This window comes from Typopeltis vanoorti, chromosome 25 (assembly GCF_054136105.1).
Source record: "Typopeltis vanoorti isolate ZY-2024b chromosome 25, IOZ_Tvanoo_1.0, whole genome shotgun sequence".
NCBI classification, from domain to species: Eukaryota; Metazoa; Arthropoda; class Arachnida; order Uropygi; family Thelyphonidae; genus Typopeltis; species Typopeltis vanoorti.
The window spans coordinates 5,771,155-5,787,834 of NC_143573.1; the positions used below are offsets into that span (position 1 = coordinate 5,771,155).

Here is a 16,680-nt window from a genome sequence, read left to right on the forward strand (position 1 = left end):
CTTTAAGTTGAAAATCTTATAATCTCGCACTCAATACATAGTCTGATTGGCACAGTAGAAAAACAAATAAATTTGTAAAACCAATAGCGTACACAAGGGGGAGGGGACACAAGAGGCCACGGGGCCCGTGTGCCCCAAAGAAAAAGAAAAAAACACCAGAAAAATTTCCCATAATCTTTTCCTAGTTAAAATTCATTTTTTTATTTATGTCGTGTCTTCTATTTCTATACTACCTTATGAATTAGCGGCCACATAAGGTGGGAATACCCTATAGCTCTCGGGGATCACTGCCGCTATGAACTCAAGGCAAAAGAAGTGGTGCTCAGGTTGACTGAACATTACTTCGTTTGCCGAACCGGGCCAGAGGAGATCGCGGGTATCATGTATTGGCGATCACTGCAGATGCGCAGTCATAGGTCGTATGCAATGCGTAGTTTGTATTCTCAAATCGTCTACTGAACTCAGGTCCCCCTCCCCAAGATCCCGAGTGCTCCACTGTGTTAGACTATGAGGGTGAGAACAGGTAAGATTGGGTAGAAATAGATACGTGGCGGAATCGACCATTTATGACATTTCACGAAGTTTAAATAAAGAATAAACAAATAACACGAAGCAGAGTTGAGAAGTACCGAGGTAATAGAAATTACAGCAAATGGTAACAAAATATAACAGTAGAATACTCACGAGTAAATTCCGATTAATACTAGTTACTGGGGTTAGGAAAAACCCCGTCTCTTTCTAGCACGACATGGGAAGAACTCTCTCGCGAGTTCCAGGGCTCAAGCAGTTCAGTGCTGTTTGTTCCTTTTCGGGTATCTTTAAAAGACGCTGATGCCGGATTATTTATTTATCGATTGATTACTTCACGTTTAAGATTTTCATTGAATTCGCTATTTAGCAAACTGATCTCGTCTGAACGAAATCTTAAATCTGTTTTAATTTCACTTAAAACCACCGAGAATTTTGGATTCTGGAAAAGAGTGTTACACGCTGATAAGAAGAGAAGCATTTCTGTTGCACGGGCGCGACTCGTTGATAATAGAAACAGTCATAAACTCTTCGGGGTTCAGTTTCCTCTGTAAATATTTGTGTCGCTTGTTCCGTCAATAAGCAAATACGTCTAGGATTTATCTCGCAATGCCGCTATAAACGATAATCATGAATCAGAGGTCAGGTCGTGAAGCATTTATAGCCACTTTGTTTCTCTTGAACGAACTGCGCAATCGCAATTTTATTTTTATTTATTTATTTCGTCTTTTTAACTCTGTTTCTGCTAATTTAGAGAAGCCCACAAGAAAACATAAAATTATTTTTTATGATAATCTACCGACGAAATATCTGGAGTATGTTAGCACATTATTAATACGTTGGGTGGAAGAAGGGGTTCTGTTTTTTTATCGAGTGCGGTTCCCCCAATTTTCCCCATCTCCCCTTTAGGACCGGTTGAGGTTGTGTCCTCTTGATCTTTTCCAATAATTTTTCCTTCTAAAACTGTTAGTATCCTCTGTCCTGCAGAACCTCTCAGTACATGTCCTGCCAATCGAATCTTCCTCTGGATCATTTCCTGTAATAATAAAGATCTCTGTGTTCTCATTCTCTGTAGGACATCTGTATTTGTCCCATGTTCTGTCCATGGGATTTTCAGAGCTCTTCTATAGCACCACCTTTCAAAGGCCATTATCTGTTGCCTTACTCTCTTCTTGAATATCCAGGTCTCACTTCCACGTGTGAAAATTGGCAACACAATAATGTTCTTATCATTCTCTTCTTTGTCTTAATACTTTTCTGAGCAGATCTTTATTTTTCCAGGATGCATCTTTAGCTACGGCTGTTCTTATTCTTATTTCTTTATCTTGCTTTCCATCTGCAGTAAAGTAGGTGCCTAAATATTTGTATTCTGTTGTATGTTCAATTTTCATATTGTTTATGAATATATCTGGCTCGGATCTGCTTTCTCTTGAGATTCTCATAAATTTGGTCTTTTTTGCATTTAAATCTAATCCAAATTCTTTACCTTCTTTAATTAGCAGCTGCAGTAATTTGATTGATTGGTTTCTGTTTTCTGTTATTAGAATGGTATGATCAGCATATCTAAGATTGTTGTATTTTATACCATTGATACTAATTCCTGTTTTTTTGTTTTTCAATCTTTTTCATCACCGTCTCACTATAGATATTAAATAGAATTGGTGAAAGGATGCAGCCTTGTCTAACTCCTCTTTTTATTTTCACTTGAGAAGTCTCAGAGTTAAACAGCTGCATTTTCTGTTTGGTGAAAATCATTTTTATAAACTTAAGTACATGAACTTCTATGTCTAATCTAATATATTGAATATTTTATTATGTTTTACCTGGTCAAAAGCCTTCTAAAAGTATATGAAGCATGTGTAAATGTTCCTATTTCTTTCAAGTGATCTTTCTATTAGTACTTTTAGTTCAGGGATAGCATTAATGGTTCCCATTCCTCTTCTGAAGCCTTTCTGTTGTTCACTCAATTCACCGTTTAGGACTCTTTTAATTTCTTTGTTGAAGTAATTTTAGATGCATGGGATATTAGGCTCTCAGTTCTGTGATCCTCGCAATTTTGTGAATTATTTTTCTTTGGAATTGGTACGCAGGTAGATGTTGTAAACACTTCAGGTAATTGTATTGTTTTATAGAAGTCCTGAATGGATTCCACTAAATAGTTAGATTCACAACAAATACACAAGTAGTGTACAATTGAAGTATAACACCTGTGACTGTTTCCTTGGTCATTTCTTCTCCTTAAAAGATTCGTCCAATAGAAATCGTATATGGCATCGTCCATTGACAAAAAACAACAATAAAAATCTCAAACCACAAAATTAAGCGCTCTTTTGCTTAGCAGAAAATTTCAGACTATATCACGAGGAACTCTTAAATATTTCCGTTCAGATTTTACAGATTAGGGAACATCACTATTCGCTATTCTTTCTCTCCAGTTAAGGCGAGAGAGAGAAACCTTAGTAATGTACTTCGTGAAACAACTGCAATCCTTGGGGAGGGAGATGTGTCGAGAAAGCAGTTCCAAATAACAGAGATAGATAGAAAGAAAGAGGAAAATTGGCTGATAAATCTGAAAGTGAATTATGGATGCTGATCCACACTTGCTTTGTGTTTTGAGCGCTTATACGAAAGTAAAGGAACGGTGGAAGCAGTTTTGCGGAGCAGCACAAACACGGGATGATCTAGACAGGCACAACAGAGTACATATTTCGGAAACTGTGAGAAAGTGAATGGAGTGAGATTTGTGAAGCAGGATCATCAATTCAGTGATTTTCTCCTTCTGAATAGCCAATATAATATTTCAGCGATATTTCGGTGTGATAGTGAGAAAAATATACTAAGGTTGGGTGGAATTAACAAATGAAGTAATGACTTGAGCTGAAAAGGAACCAGTTTTTGGAAGCTGAAGAGACTATGGATGCGATGTATTTGCTTGTGTTATCTTTGGAAAACACAGTGGATGTGACACACACATTTGTGCAGAGCCTGTGTAGCTTAGTGGAAGTGGCGTTTCCATTCACACAGTGTTAGTACGATCGAAGAAACGTCAAAGTTCATTTCTTCCAGTCGTCGAATAGACGATCTTTTTCTAAGCCTTTCATCCACCAGTTCCCGAATTAGTTGGTCTCTAGCACCAGAAAGCGGGATTTTTCTCCTTGAAACTAGGGTTTTACTTTCCGTAAACTCAAGAAAATTGACCGTACAACCAACATTGTTTCAGACAATAAAAAATACTGTTAGGATTAGGGGATGCAAGATGACGGAACCTGTCAGCCATCTCTTCACCAAATGCTACAAAGAGTCTTGGGCCAGCGAACTTCTACTGGCTACTGGCGGCAATTGATATGTCCCCTGATTTTCCAAAACTTAGATTGGGCTAGAACGGCCTCGCCTTCTCCCTGTAGGGGGAATAATTATATATATAAGTATTCCCCTATAGGGAGAAGGTGAGATCATTTTATGAAATGTAAAGCTTGTCTCTGTGGAAGTGGTGTTTTACTCCTTAGCGCTAAGCCTACCGGAAAAAGAGCATCACGAGTTTGATTCTAGTGGCTGACTAAAGGAACTTTTTCTCAGCTTTTTTAGACCTGCTCCCGAGTTAATTGATCTCTGGCATGGGCAAACGGGCAAGTGTTATTTTTTTTCCCCACTGAACCTCTGGTTTTTCACCCCGTGAACTCAAGAAAATTGACCGTAGAAGCCACGCCATCTTCAGACATTAAATATATTGTGTTAGGATTAGGGATCACGAGATGGCGGCACTGTTGAACCGTGTCACTTCACTTCGTGATAGCCTAATTAGTGATAATAACTTAATTAGTGATAGGTAATTAATAACTTAATTAGTGATAGCCTTGGGCCAGCTATCTCTGATTGGGTACCAGTGGAGATTGAACTGTCCACTCAGTCTCCAAAAGTTAGATAGGGCTTTGAAACGGCCTTGCCTACTCCCATAAGGGAATAAAAGGCATTCACTGATTTTTTTTTTTTTTTTTGACACGGATACGTCTTTAAATCCAGAATGGTACTTGGGGATACGGGTCGAAAAGTTGAGTGTAAAAAAATCAATCAATAAGGTTTGGCTTAATAATTTCTAAAGTATTAAAGGTAGCCAAACCAAACTTATATCATTCGATAGCTGAGGGAATAAAGATTCGAGAGTGACCTTCAGATAGCGTCCCGTGGGTGGCAGTGGGTTAAACAGTGATTGAACAAAGTAGTGATGTTTTTTGGGAATAAGATGTCTAAGATGTTGATGACTTCAAACACTGGAATGTTAGTAAACAGAGAAGTAATCACTGTTCAATCACTGTTTAACTTCTAACTATTTTATTTGGCAAGAAACGATCTACAAACAACTCACTGGATTAGCTATGGGCAGCCCCCTATCACTTGCTTGTGCTGACTTATTCATGGAAGATCTTGAGAAAAAAATCTTAACCCAGATCATTCCAGAACCGAAAATTTGGTACAGATATGTAGATGACATCTTTATCATTTGGGATCATACGAAAGAAGAACTAATGAATTACCTCAACCAAATCAATAGTTTCCACAATACCATCAAATTCACATTAGAAATGGAAAAAGATAAAAAACTGCCATTCCTTGACATTTTAATAAAGAAACAATCCAATAATAGTATCAACCTATCTGTATACAGAAAACCTACAAATACTGGACGTTACCTCCATTTCAACTCAGCTCATCACATAGCTCAGAAACTTAGCATTATCCATAGTCTCAAGAAAAGAGCTATACAGTATACGACAGACAAGGATGACCTACTAACGGAATTAACCACAATATCCAGAGAACTTTCTTTAAATGGTTACCCTAAAAGACTCTACAACAAGATTCTATTTACTGATATACCACATCGACAACGTGATGACGTCCAATACATCAGTACAATTACGATTCCTTTTGTCAACAACCTTTCCAAAAAATTAGCTAACCTTTTAAACCTCAGAAGATCAGAGTGGCATTCAAACCAATCAACACTATTCGGAAATTTTTAAGATCACCGAAAGATCCTCACCCATTCTGCAAGTATTCTGGAGTATATAATATACCTTGCTCATGTGGTATTAGTTACGTAGGTCAGACATCTAGAAGCTTTGAAACGAGAAAGAAAGAAAGAACACATAGGATATGTCAGAAATAACAGACAAGACATCTCAGGCCTTTCATGCCACTTTGCCTCTACTAACCATCACACTGAGTGGGATAAGAGCCTTATGCCATACATAGAAGATAACTACCATTCAAGAACCTTTAAAGAAGCAGCTACAGTCGCCCGTAAAACTGAAAACCTAAACAAGAATCAAGGTCTAATTTTACCAGAAATTTGGAAAACTTTTATCAGATCATTAAACATCAAAGAAATGAACTTTCATAACAATTACGTAATGAACCATAACGAATAAATCACGTTAACGAGAGCACATTGTCACGCACAATACCAATTTTTTGTATGAATTAGAATTATCAGTTATAACCTAGTCTGTAACCTTCATTTTAGCTTACTAGTTTGTATTCCCTGAGGATGTCAATAGAAAAGGATTGGCAAAACATGTAGGAGGATAAAATAAAGCTACTTGACAAAGATTATAAAAAAAGTGTAATAGTCTTATGAATAATTGTCAAGAAAAAATTCAACGTAAGTTGTCTTTTTTTGTGCCATTTTTATATGCGGTTTTCTGTGGAACGTATCTACTGCATGAAAAGAGACTCGACTGTATATGTGTGTGTGTGTTAAAGATACCAAGAAATTTTATATTTGGTTTTAATTCTTTTCCCAAGTAAGCAAAACAAAGTTTTGCGCTTGAGATGTATTCACGTCTGAGCTACTTGTATATAGAGGCTGATGACTTCATATCGCTTTCCTTAGTATGTATCCCATAATGCAAAGCATACTCCCCCTTTCAGGCGTATATATTGCAATGCATAATGGGAAGGACCACTACTGAGACTGGTTTCGACCTTTATCGAGGTCTCATCAGCAGGAACCAGACCCGGGAGAAATACCAAGGTTGACGCAAGACGCAAGACGTTGCTGACTATAAGGGTGAAGCAAAATGCTTTTTTAATCCCTGCTATCTGATAAGGATTGCTGTGTGAGGAAAAGTTTATGAGCTAAATGCTCTGCCTGAGTGAGTGTGCTTTAGAGATCTTCATTTGGAAGTAGGATGGCCTTCGGTCTCCTGTATTTTGAGAAATCTGTTTCATTATAATTGGCTGCTTGTTGCACTAATTCATTTGGATATGAAGAGGATACTGAGAAGAACTTTATTGCTGAAGACTGCAGGAAAGAGTAGATGTAGGGGATATTTGAATCCCAGTGGAGTTGAACATTTCTGACATACCATGGTGCGTTCAAGATCATGCGGAGACATTTGTTTTGCACTTTCTGTAGTTTGAGGATATTTGTACTTGAGGTGTGGCTCCAGGCTGGGGAAGCATAAGTAATAATGGGTCGAATCATCAATTGATAAAGGAGCAGTTTTATTTTGGTATCCAGCTTGCTATTCCTATTGATAAGAGGGTAAAGCTGTGCAATGACTCTTGATGCTTTCGAACATGAGGCTTTTATATGTGAACTAAAAGTTAGTTTTCTGTCCAGCAGTACACCCAGATATTTAGCTTCTGCTTTCCAGGGAATCTTGGTATTAAATAGGAAGATGTCATCTTTGGGAGATATTGTGATTTTAGTGAACAGCATGGCGATACTCTTCTGAGGGTTTACTTGCAGTCTCCATTCCGAGAACCAGTGCTCTAATCTCTGCAGGTTTCTGACAGTTTCTTGGTGACAAGGTGCGGTTTAATATATCTGGCTAGTATAGCTGTGTCGTCTGCGTACAGGGCAATAATGGATGATATTGGATTGTGCGGAATGTCCCCCATGTAAATCGCGAAAAGTATCGGTGCCAGAAGGTACCCTTGAGGAACTCCTACCAAGATGCGTCGCTGCGTAGATAATATATCATTTAGTTTGACTTGCATTCGTCTGTTACTAAGAAATGACTTTATGATTTGGACTAGATCTAATGGAATGCCAGCCAAAATCAACTTGTATAGCAGTCCAAAGTGCCATAATTTATCGAACGCCTTTTCTAAATCAAGAAAAACTGCTCCGGTGTATTGATGCCAATTATAACTTGTGATAATGAATTCCATTAGTCTATGAATTTGTTGGCTGGTACTGTGAAATTGGCGAAAACCAAACTGTTCTGAAGGAAGGATGTTTAATTTTTTTACTGCAAGTTGAATTCTGGAAAGGTTAGCTTTTTCCGCTAATTTACCCAAGGTTGAAGTAACTCATAAGTCATATAGATATCTCATATACAAGTAGATAAAAGGTGCTTAATCTTCTTAATAAAATTCTCTGGATGAGAGAAAGATGTGGAAAGTTTTTTTTTTACCTTGGGTGTAAAATACGTTAAAGATACTAAGAAATTTTATACTTTAATTAAATTAAGGGGATATTTGATCACAGATTGTTTTAAAACCGAATAAGAAACTCAAAGATTGGAATCAGAGAGTTTCATGCCAAATATGGTATAAAAACTATAAAAGTATCGGTGAACACTAGCGTGAGCTAAATGCAAGGAGTCCTAGAACGTAGTACAAATACGTAATTTGGTCTAGCTACTCACTGATGAAGCCTCAATAAAGGCTGAAACCGGTCTGGGTAGGGACCTCCCACCATAATGTAATAACAGTATACATTTCCTAGGAAATGTGTTTTTACATTATGGAAAATACCAAAAATAGCAATCAGAACTTTCCCCACCTTTGCAACGAGTTGCCTGTGTTTGTACTACGTTCTGGGATTACTTGCATTTAGCTCACGCTAGTAATCGCCGATACTTTTATAGTTTTTTATACTATATTCGGCATGAAACTCTCTGATTCCAATCGTAGAGTTTCTTATTCGGTTTAAAAAAAAACAATGTGGGATCTAATATCCCCTTAATTTAATTAATGTTTATATCGCCGAAATGAAGCTTATTAGCTCTTTGTATTTAAGTAATTTTATACTTGTTTTTCTTGGACTACTTGTGCGTTCAAATAATAAACAGGATTTTTTATATTTTCGTATCTCTCGGCCTCTAGTCATTACGGTTATTTAATTATATGAATTTTACACTTCGGGAGCTTTCACACCTCACACATTAGAGGAACTTGTTAATATCCACTTCTAGTTATGGTCGATTGGAATATAAAAGATAATCCAACATGCGATAAGCATTCTTAAAGAAACAACAATTTATAGTTTAGTAGCAGCGCGGATCTGCCTCAAATAAATCTTGGTTATTTCTTGTCCTGTTAGAGTTGGAAAAAGGAGAAAATGCCCACGAGGTGTGTCTTCTGCATCGAGATGTTTTCATCGCACTCGGCTGTTTGGACAACATCAGGTCAGCTATTGAGCAGAGCAGGAAAGTGGTTCTTTTCATGTCCAGGTGAGTCTGAGTAACCTTCACTTAAAAAATAAATTGATTTGTTTATTTTGTCTCAGATGAAAACAATGAGATGGCAGATGGGCACTGAGTAGCCGCTCAGTGAGGCTCGTTACTTACCCAACAGCGAGACTTCTGCCTTTCTTTGGTGTCAGCTCATGTGGGCGTGGGGTTGGGTTCCTGGCTGATGCTCACTAAATGATATTCGATCGGATCGAATATCGCTTAGTGAACTTCGTATACTCGTTTCGTTTCCCCTTTGATCACCTGAGTCGACAGAATTCTCTTACTGCCTCTTGAACAGAAGGAAATGTCCCTAGTCTAAAATAGGGTTCGAGCAGCCATCACTTTCGCGATATCGGAGAATCTCATGAATGTAAGAAAACATTACCGCTCTCAGTAGGGTGAAGAGCGTCACCCAGCGAAAGGGACTGCGGTGACTCTTGCTGGTGTTGGTTGGGAACAACTGAGAACGGAATGACCATATCGGAGAACAGTCCGACATTTATTTCCTACCCTCGCATTGCAGCACCACGCCTGAAGTAACTTTGAATGGTGGCCCTTGCAGACGACTACCCTGCTGTTTGTTTAACACGGAATACTCCGTTAAACGATCGGTCGGCCTCCACCTCAATTAATACGTTGGTTCAACGGTAAATGTCTCAGCAGATTAGCATTTCCTATGATTTTTGCACCCACCGCGTGTCTTGCTCCTACTACCGTGCGTCGTTCATATTCGCTCCCGACACCCATCGGTCTGTTACTACACTGAGTCGGAGCCTCAGTAGTTCAGCTGGTATGGACTAGCCGTTTGGTCGGAAAGACCGGAGTTCGAGCCCTTTTCTATGACGAGAGGAACTTCTATTATCAGTTGTTTGCAATGCGTATGCCGGTCTCACACGGAGGTGGAGGATTGTTCGTCCCTGAAAATAGTAAACACACATATCTACAAACATTGGATCATTAACTGCGAGATGGGAGAGATTAAGGCCTCACCATCTTAACTTTCTACTGCACATTATGGATCTCAGGTAGAGATCCATAACAGCCAACCTTCTGGATTGCGAAGACGCTTAACAGGACAAGCCATTGCACTACATCCTGAAATCACTGACAGTCTTCCTTCGTATAATCTTGAACGAATACTGTCTTCGACGCAACGGTGCATTTCAAGGATGACGTGGCAGATTACATAATGAATTGATCAGTCAGTACCTGTGTGTGTGTGTGTGTGTGTGTGTGTGTGTGTGTGTGTGTGTGTGTGTGTGTGTGTGTGTGTGTGTGTGTGTGTGTGTGTGTGTGTTTTATTTATTTTCATCACGATCTATAATGGCGTCAGCAGCTAATACGAAGGCTGTAAATGTGATACAAATAGCTGACTTTTTTAATCACCAAACTTGAGACGTATTTCTCCTTTAACAGAGAAGAGAGTCTCAGTGAAGGTTTGAATATTGAACATCTTATTACTGGCAGAAAATAGAAGCGAACATGCCCTTAGCATTTTGCTGTGTGAAGACAGAAAATGCTATTCTGTCAGGCTGCTGGTTTTCCGCTCATCCCCCCCTTTCAAAAAATAAAAAAGGCGTTGCAGGAAGGAAATTGCGCAGTTAAGTTCGAAGAAGTCGCCACAATGAAGTGACGCAAGGCAGGACGTTAAGTAAGAAGCGAAAGTAACAGTCTCATCGGTTGTCGACTGCATTGAACGTAAAGACACATCGCAGTCTTAATGCAGAGATAACCCCTTCACCCCCGCTATTTTTCGTTAAAATGATTTCAGAGATAATTTCTTCCTGACAAAATGTACACGCACGTGTTGTCTCTTCTTCCTTTACTATCAGCGAATGCCGCGACGGTCACGCATATTTACTTTCCGCTATTGTAGCAGAGGTTACATTTGCAACCATGACCTCTGTTATCGTAGCTCTGTTATCTGTTATCGGGAAGTAAATAATAATCGGCATTCGTACTTCGTTAAGAGAAGATTAGAACGTGCCTTTGCATACTTCGGAATGTCCACTTAATTATCTGCTCTCATCCTACTCACATTTTATAACGCAAGTGTGATAATTTCATGTCCATCCTCTCCTGTTATTCAATTGGGACACACTGAAATACGGAGCACATGATGTCGCAATCACAATGACCTATATTAAGTACTGTATTATTATCTTGAGAGGCTCGTACTCACGCACACACGCACGCACACACACAATATGTTCGGACTTTAGCGAGATCGCTCCTCTTTTTCCCTTGATTTTGTGCGGTATCGAACAGGAAAAGTGGATGTATCTTGCACCGACCGAGAGCTTGCACAGTGCTCTTTCTAAAAGTGAGTAATTTACTTCACAGTATTTAAAATACTACGCCGAAGTGATTTTATTTTTAATTCTATCCTTTTGGACCGAAAACTGCTGGCCAGAATGTATCCATTGTTCAGATACTAGCCTTAAATCCAACTACTCTCTCATAATAATTAACGGCTATAGCAAGTGTTAGAACCTCCGACTGCTGCCACGGTGGGTACAAAGGTTACCAGGAACAACGTGAAGTCTAACAAGCAGAAAACTGTAAGCAGTACATTTTCTTGAACTTTTCTTGAAATACACTACAGCAGCCACATTTAGCAGATTGAATGTATCATTCGTTAAATGTCAAGCCTTCTGGTATCCGCTGGTCACGTCTTATCCAAAACACATCCATCTGATCGGAAGAACGTGTGTATTCGGCTTGTGACTTCTGCAATTTGACGTTGCAGGCTCGACAAAGAAAAGAGTGTACAGAAATTAATATGCATTACTCTGGCCTGAACTTCAACAGCTGCCAATTCCCTGTTTGCGAGACTTCCCTGGTCCAACGGATGTATGCACATCGTTTTAGTACTCCCTGTTGTCTTTTCCTTTAGCTAACTAACTGTTCTTGCATTTTCTTTCCATCTTTTGGCATGCCATCGGACGCTGCTCCAGTTGTTGATGCGAACTGATTGATGACTAATATGGCGGCGTACGTTAGTGAGCGCGATGACGTTGAATTACTGAAAACACTTTTTATTTTCGATATTGTACACCCGCACAGTGACAAGTACAGTGTACATTTCTTGCCTTCATACTTTTCTGTGCTAAGTATTTGCCACAAATGCTCGGCATATTAAAAAAAAGGTAGAACGTTATAATTTCTGCTCTATAGTGTATAATTCAAATTATAGAATTGGTAGAAAAAGGAGTCCCTCTTTAGAAAGAAATTATTTCTTGTGAATGCTTTAAATTTATAATTTACATTTGTAATAGAATTCGTAAAGTATTCGTAAATCACCCCTAATATCCCGAAGGGAACTGTATTTGCAGCAACTTCCTGAGGAAAGAATGCAGCCTGTCGGAATTCAGGGAACCCCACGAGGAAGTCCTGCGAAAGAAGGAAGACTTCGTTGTCATCACTTTCGGAGAACTGCCTGCTGAAAATGTCATGACCTCTTATTTGAACGCGGCCGCTTGTCTAATTGGGGGGGGACGATACTTTTTTCTGGATTCATCTTCTCATTAATCTGCCGGTCGCACGCACGAAATGAAGAAAGAAATCGCATTCAACTGTGACTGTCCTGTAGTTCCCCCCCCCCAAGTCTTTCTAAATAAGGAGAATTCCCGTTACTGTGGGCATTTGTTGTTCTCTTTACTAATAAAATTAAGTGTAAATACAAGTTGAAAAATTCGCTGTTTTGTGGCGAACTGAATTGCTAATGTTCTAAAACACAGCATTGATTGCTGTGCTGTATATTCCCGGTTTGTATTACTGTAAATGATATTACTGTAAATTATTATAGAAAAAATACGAGAATTTAATTTAGAGACTCATATGGCCTTTATAGATTACGAGAAAACTTTTGATAAAATACACAGAGAAAAACTATGGAATAAAATTAAAACAAAAACAAGGATATCCATTAGATTTGGTAAAAGCTATACAATGTTTGTAAAAAAATACAAAAAATACAGTTAGGTAATAAATTAACAGAAGAAATTGGAATAAATCAGAGTGTCAAATAGGGATGTAGCTCATTTGCAACTCTATTCAATATATATATATATATTGATCAGATTATTAAAATATGGAAAACAATAATAAAACAAGGTACCATATTAACCAGAACCATTATCAGTACAGTGCTGTATTCAGATGATCAGATTATATTACAAGATAACGAAGATGACCTTAAAAACCAGTTTATGAATTAAAAGGAAATAACCCAATAATAAAATTTAAAAATTTCACAAAAGAAAACAAGAAAAATGGAATTTAAAGGTCGAGATCTTGTTAGATCCAAATAATTATAGAGAATAAAATAATAGAATAGATGGCAGAGGTTAATTATTTAGGCTTCATAATAACATATCTAAAAAGAAAAAAACATAGACGAAAGAACAAAGAAATTCTAGAAAATTTGAGGGACAATTAAAAGGAAACTGAATAAAAATAAAAAGAGGAGAAGAAGAGAAATTCAGCTACATAGTTATAGAGTAATGGCCACCCCACTCTGTTATATTGTTCAGAAACATGGACCGATAAAAAGAAAGATGAAAGTAAAATATAAGCTGCAGAGATGAGATTTTGAAGAACAATTAAAGGATGCACAAACTCGGACTCTATAAGAAATGAAGACATCAGAAAAGAACGAGATATTTAGGACATGAATGAAAAGATCAAGGAATAGAGAGAGAAATGGAAAAAAAAAACATCTGTCTAGGATGGAAAGATATCGACTACCAAAAGAGGTAGAAGGATATACCAAAGAGAAAGAAGGAGAGAGAGAGAGAGAGAGAGGAAACCCAGTAGCGAAGTGGAAAAACCGGTAAAACTGGAGGAACAGACGAATGCTTACTCCTTGGAGAAGACTACAGTAAATAACTACATCACGTTTACATTGTACATTTTGATTGCATATCCAAAATACAATAAAACTGGACGTACTTTCATGAGTACAATGTTCCTAGATACTTTAATTTCAAGTGTACTTTGCACTCATGAAAGTACAATTTGGGACAGAATAAATGAAGAAAAAAGTGCGAATCACATTTTTGTATTTATGTGAACACCCACTGAAAAACTATTTAATTAGAATTTGCTGAAGTGGGTTGTGGTGATCTCTCTGGAATCTTATCGTCCATTGTCCAAACAGCCATCGGACGTTTTCGGACACGCGTACGTACGATTCTTGCAACTTTTATGATTAAGAATCTTAAACTACCACGCTCAAGTAGAACTCGCTTGTGAAGCATCCAGAGATGACCAATAACATTTAACTGTTGAAAGGAAGTTGAGTTTTGGAGATTAAGCAACGAGTAAAAAAACATCTTAAGAAATATCTTTTATCCTAATAGTGATCCTGCCATTGTACAAGTGGTCTCGCTAATGTTCTTATATCACAGAAATCCAGCTTTATAATTCGTGTTTAATATTACATTTTGGATTAAATCTGCAGAGCGTTTGCAGCACACGCAATAATGAAAGATTGCAATGAGAAAAACAAAGGATATCCATCAGCGAAAAAAAATTTCAAAAATAATTCAAGTAATTTTGTTCTCGTGATTAAGACAGCAAAAGCAGCACAAAGGATTCTGGGATTTCGACTCCCTTTTTTCCTTTTTAGGTAATGCATAATTGAGCTTCTCCCAGAAATACCTTTCGCCCCAGCAAAGGTAAGTGGTTGTTTCCAGGTATTTCTGCATTTCCTCGTCGAGATCACCCACGTTAATATCGCCGTATTTCACCGCAACCAAGTAACAATGGCTGACTTTCATGTTATGAAGATGAGCTGTTTCGAATTCCATGCGACACCAGGAGCTTTCCAAAATTGCCCTAAAAAAAAAAAAAGAGAAGTATAGGAATTTAAAAAATCGAGAATTTCAGGAGTTGCAAACTTGTTAAACATTGAGTACTTTTATTATTATTATTATTATTATTATTATTATCTGAGATCTTCAGGAAGTCAAGGACTCATCGAGGGAGGCTGTAAATTACCCAACCCAGCTATTATGCCTTTCCATAAATTCATTCACCCATTCACCCAAGATGCACTCACTATCCCTAAGGGCAAATTATTCCACTCACTCACTGCTCTTTGGGAGAAAAACTTAGCTCTTACCCCTTTCTTGACTGTGAACAACCTTAACTTTCATGGATGTCCCCGAGTTCTCTCCCCGCCTTTCATATAACGAAACATTTCATCATTTGAAATGCTATAACACCCATTCAAAAGTTTATAGACCTCTATCATATCACCCCTCATTTTCCTGTTAATCAGAGTCTGTAATCCACATACTCGCAATCCGTCCTCATAATCTAAATCCCATAATCCGGATATAATCTTTGTAACTCTTCTTTCCACTCTTTCCACAGCTTCTTTATCCCCTTGGAACCCGAGAGACCAAATCTGCGCACAGTAATCCCGATGTGGTCTTTTCAAAGCCTTATAAAGAGGTAAAATGGCTTCCTTATCCTTACATGTCACGGTTCGCTTCAACATCGTAATTATCCTCTGAGTTGTATTTGCAACTTTTGCTATGGGATCTCGGTACTTCAAATTCCTATCCATCAATACGCCATGATCCCTTGCCTCTTCAGTTTCTAAAACTAGCATAAACCCGCCAATATAATATGCTGCTGGAACTCTAATTTATTATTAATTAGATTACTTTGAAAATCGACGAATTAGATATTTAATTATTGTAAGAAGAGGGTAATAAAATATTCAGTTGATCAGTGAATGAAGAAACAGATTTCTGCGTTCCATCCAAAGAAATTAAAGAAGTAAGCGTTATTTAAAACAGCTTAAGTAAGTCAAACTCGAATTATTCTGCTTGCATTCCGAAAACAGCTCTTGCTCCGCTGTGGCCTCGAAACTTCGACAGTGAAACGCTCCTTTTCTTAATCGATTGGATGCCATCCTTTTCTTATTTCTATACCCAGAGGCCGCAGTGATGTCCTCTCTGTGAATCGCATTTTAATTGGGCAGTCCGAATTTAGAGTTCGCAGTTTCAGGCGAAGATGCGCTTCACCAACTTCGCTGGCACCCTTTGGAAATCCTAAAAGTGACATTTCTTCGACGATCCTTTCCGGATGTTGTTTTGCATGGAGTGCGCACCAACGTAGTTGCACTAAAACTGTCCTCTCCACTTATTTTATCGTCTTCTGGCTAAATTTTCATGAATCGTCACTGCTGAATGTTTCGTCGGAAAATCCCTTGATAGTGTTCGTGCATCAGGAACAGCCACGTAAGAACCAATTCTGTTCCACAGTGGCACTTTCTCTTATCACTTTTCCATAATGAGAGCTCGGTTGAAAATTAAAAAGTGACTATTCATGAATATTTATGTTCACGTTCAGAATTATTTGCGTCTCAACTCGGCAGAACTCATCCTTCGTACTTTCGAAACTCTTCCCAAATACCTCAAAAGTTCGGTGTTGCTCGATGTTTCTGCGTGAGCCCTTTTTCTAAGCCGTGATAACCACATTATCATGTGACTGTAAACATCCTGGACACATCAGCGTAACATCCGATTCGAGATGTTCTTTGTGAAGTTCTGCTGAATGAGCCTGATAGAAATTTAAAGACTTTTGTGATATCGGGGGAGAGAGGGGAACAAATGGATTTCGCTGGTCACGCCGTGAAAACCAATTATTTCAATATCTGACTAATTGA

The 16,680-nt window shown here is 38.2% G+C and overlaps 1 protein-coding gene across 1 annotated transcript in view; it reads right to left on the reverse strand.

Moving 5' to 3' along the window:
- Positions 1 to 1,051, reverse strand: part of LOC150092501 (uncharacterized) — a 64,094-nt gene extending 63,043 nt beyond the window's left edge. Inside the window, exon 1 of the mRNA XM_090414511.1 lies at positions 685 to 1,051. The gene's annotated coding sequence lies outside the window, so the exon portion shown is untranslated. The remainder of the gene's footprint in view (positions 1 to 684) is intronic.
- Positions 1,052 to 16,680: the final 15,629 nt, after the last annotated feature.